At 39.3% G+C, this 4460-nt stretch overlaps 1 protein-coding gene across 1 annotated transcript in view; it reads left to right on the top strand.

The window, feature by feature from the left end:
• Nucleotides 1–4460, top strand: part of LOC106681182 (putative fatty acyl-CoA reductase CG8303) — a 118873-nt gene that overhangs the window by 89214 nt on the left and 25199 nt on the right. The gene's annotated exons all lie outside the window — the stretch shown is intronic.

Raw genomic sequence — 4460 nt, 5'->3', positions numbered from 1 at the left:
TTTTCTTTTCTATAGTTCCTCCATACGAAGGAACTGGAGGGAGGGAGTTAGCTGTGTATATTCTCATAATAATAAACAAGAACTCTGTACTAGTAGGATTACTTATCTCTAAGGTTGACAACAAAACAATTCCTATATATATATCAGATGTCTGTAATAATAAAGCCGGTTGTTGTTAAAGTATCCTTGCCTCGTTATTTTGCCCGAACCCCCATTTATTTTAAGGTAATCTTTCAGTCTAATCATATCATATATATATATTTAAATCAGCTGATATGAGTTGTATAGCTGACTGTAACTTATATTACAACATACTAATGTCAGATGAAATTGTACATTTAGGAAATGCTAATTATTAAATCACTTTGCCAAGTTTCATAATTTAAATTTTCATAGTTTCCATCTTGTGAGTGAAGAAAATGTATAATTTCAGGCAATAAATGACGAAATCGCTACAGAAATTTACCATTGCCTAGCCATCTGACATTGGTATGTAGTACTAATTCAGTTTGGCATTTATTGAGTTGCAATTGCCGTTTGAGAGAACTTTATTACTCATGAACTGCAGCAATTATCTCCGTTACATTGAGAGAAATAATAACAATACTGCATATTAAGATCAGGGACAGCAATACAAGTATACTAAAATTTACAATATATTTATTACGGTTTGCAATACTGACTTCTTAATTTAAATAGAATTATTGTTATGCCTAATATATTTGTAATATGTACCTTATTTTTCTCTCAGTGTAATGACCGCAGTTTAGAAATCTGTTGCCGAAAATGCCTACTTATCAAGTAAAAATATAGGTAAGAAAAGCAATTTAACTTAATAACAAAGAAAAAGCTCTTACATTTTAAACAGAAGAAAAATTGAAACTCAACGTGGTTACCGAGGAAAAACAATATTGATAAATAATAATACTGTTAATTCAAAATAAAATAAAATAAAGTTTGACACTACCAAATATTCCAGCCAACTGACTGTGTTCTTGGATGAGTCGAGTCGTAATTGTTGCGTTAACGCGTTGTGTCCGGTGACAAGTGTAACACATAAGTCAAAATATATTGTGCTGGGTGGGCGGAGATCACAGTGTCACCCTGTCAGAATTCTAGGAATTTATGACTTTTGAAAAGTCCCAGAATACATTAAACGATTACTAGAAAGTTTTTGTCTTCTACAATTGCTTCAACGTTCATGCTGCACGAAGTTCCAACAGTGCGAGCGTTCGACAATCGACCACAATTGTACTCGCGATCAACTTGTTGGGTACCCCTGGCTTATATAGACAGATCAGCTGATAGGGCCTGTAAGCTGATATCCCAATAACAGCTAACTGTAATTCCCCCCGCCAGTTTACGAACATTCCTCGTAATCTCATTTATATACAAAAGGAAGAGATATATACTAATACAATAATAGTAATTAATAAAACTCACATTTCCCTTAAAAACTATAGAAAATAACACTAACAATAAGATATAGAAATAAAGCACAATAATAAACATTTATAACATAAAAATTAATTATTTACTATAAAAACAATATCTAAATGGTGAAATAAACAAGGCAAACTAAAACAAAAAAAAATCTACTATATCACTAGAATGCCTCCTATTATTACACCTATATGCAGGCATTAAAAAAAAATACTGCACACTAATATCTTCTGGTGGTTAAATGATAATCAAGGCACTCACGCACTTGCCGTCGTACGCAGCTTCAATTGTTCGATATGAACCGTCCGTTTCTTTTTTGGCCCCTTTAAGCTCTCAATGGTGACAGCATTATGCTCTCTAATCACAATTACTCTGAATGGGTCCTCATACCTCTGCAGCTCTTTCTCTCCGTTAGAAACGTATTTGCGATATATCGCAAATATATATAGTATACTACCATATATGTAGTATACTACCGTCCCTATTCTAACTTTTCCCATCAGATCCCGTACCCCGAGGTTGTGCCGCTCCACTCTTTTACGTTTCCCCCTCTCAATTCTATCCCTGATCTATTCCTTAACTTACTTTGCGCCAAATTATTATTGACGATTTCATCTCCAATCGCTGTACGGTGATAACCCCGACGACGTTCCCGTATACAAAAACAGATTTCAAAATTGTTGAACCCAGTGATCTTGTTTATTATATGATTGGATATATGCCACCATCGCCTATTCCATTGCATCATCGGGTTCAAGTCCTTTTTCCAATTGGTTCACCAGCAAGTGGTCACTGAGTGTACTATGAAGCCTCTATGTTTCTCAGTGACTCTTGGGATATCCTGGAGTGTTGAGGTGCCATGCTACCACCAGGGTCTGCATTTCCTTTGTGATGCTCGCATTATCGAATTGGTCACTTTTGGACGAAATTCTGTCAGACACTCCATAAAATTAGAATCAAGTCCACAATGCTCGTAACACTGTTTCCGTCGATCGGTCTTGCACCACACGTGCCATGGCCAGTTTACTGAAGACATCTATGATCGTGATCTATCTATAACCTTTCCACGGGAAGAGTCTACTTGAAGATCACTGAGAGGAGGATCTGCGGTGGGGGTATCTTCTTGCGTCGCCTTGGTGGTCTATAGTACTTATTATTTAGATACAGAGTTTCCGATTGTTTCTGAATGGTGCGTTTCATGCCCATGATACCAAAAGTATCTGCGGCATAACGTAACGTGTGCAACGTTTCGTTGAGTCCTTTGTGGTTTATTTTGCCATGATAATACGCGACCGTCATCTCCTTTTGACGCTCCGCGTCTCGGATTGTCTCCAGCATCTTTGTACACTGGATAAACGAGCGATCCACCAATGAATACCAAGAGATCATTCATATAGACTTGTTCTTTTTCATTGCCCATAACGGACTATTATAAGGTGATGTGATATCCATAATTATTCCTTGCTATTTGAGCTTCTCTATCTCGTCCCGAATATGCTTCTGGAGTGCCTACGGATGCCATTGCTTCTTTACATATGTCACCCTGTCCTGGTTAAACGGAATTTCGTGAACTTTCCTTCCTGTCACGGTCAGCACTTTTTTTTTTCATTTAAAAAAAACTTCGTCATAATCGTTCAAATTGGAGTCTTACCACCATTCTGGTTGCATCATTGCCCCTTACTCAGGCGCTAGAGTCCTCTTCCAGCCGCTGGCACTTATACTTTCTTTCTCCTATTCTAATGTTCCACCGTCCCCTGTTGTTTTTCACTCACCCCTACTGTCTCTAGTAAATCACAACCTATGATCGCTTGGTAATCTCTTGGCATTTTCACCACCACATGAACTATCGAATTCTTGCCCTTACCACCCAATTCACCAAATTCCATTTCTATCTCCCGTTCTACACTGCAGGGTCCATCCAGAGTAACTAATAGCATTTATATTCCTCAACCCGGAGTGTTTCCTCTCTACAACTCAATTTCTCCAGCACGTCTCGGCATTCGATAGTATTACAGCTCGAATGATGGGCAGACCACCACTTCCTTTCTTCACATCACTGCTCACCAATGTGCGGTCGCCTCTTTGTCGGCACGCATCTCCAATCTCATCTCTAGTCCTTCCTTTATCTTCGGTCCGCCTACACACGTTCCTCCTACTCCTCCCTCCTCTTCCCAGATCCCTTTATTCTGCTTCAATCTCTGATATATTCGATACTTCTGTGGACTCATTTGCGGAAACTGAGGGTACTCTCTTCCGCCTCAGAATCTGGGCGTTAAGCTCCTCATTGTCTCGCAATGTCCCTCGTTTCGGCACGCGAAACGTCGAGTTTGGGAACACTGGGCCACCGGGTGCTCAATTTTACCGCATTCGTGACACTTCCCGACCTCTCGCCGGCTGCTATTTTTGGGCTTTGCCCTGGTCTTCTGTTCCTGTTCAGTTTCTTTAACATGCCACTGTCCTTGTGTTCTCTTATTCATGAGGGCAGAGGAGTAGTTTTATGTCGGTTGTATGTATTCCTAGTCCATCCCTCTTCTTAAAAATCTATTTTTGATTCTTCTTCTCTTGCGCTCAAATTAATCATGCCTTGAGCGCACTCGACTAATGATCGCCCATTCGGTTTGTCACATGCTCTACACTAAATGTCATTTTAAATGGCTTATTTGATTTAATGAAGAACAGAAAATTAGAAAAAAAAAAACATTTTTTTAAATTTAAAAAACATTTCAAACTATGCATTAGTTCCCGGGTTTCGGTACCACAGGAGGGGCGATTTCCCTTGACAGCTGATTGGTACGCCTTTAGTCCATCAAAAAATTTATGTACCTCCGACCAATGTACTCTGCCACACATACAGTCGAGTCGAGTCGAGTCAGTCAGTCAGTCGGCAACAGGTCGAGTCTGAGTTCATCATAGGCAGTTGACCAGAGAGGACGTGTTTGCTGATCATCTGTCACCTTTGATACTGTTCCAGTTCCAGTTTCTTCTGTGTTTTCCAGACGTCGCTTCAGTTGCAGACT

Source organism: Halyomorpha halys, unplaced genomic scaffold, assembly GCF_000696795.3.
Source record: "Halyomorpha halys isolate HHAL.00 unplaced genomic scaffold, Hhal_1.1 Scaffold316.1, whole genome shotgun sequence".
In the NCBI taxonomy this organism is placed as follows: domain Eukaryota; kingdom Metazoa; phylum Arthropoda; class Insecta; order Hemiptera; family Pentatomidae; genus Halyomorpha; species Halyomorpha halys.
This window is presented reverse-complemented; position numbering and strand designations above follow the sequence as displayed.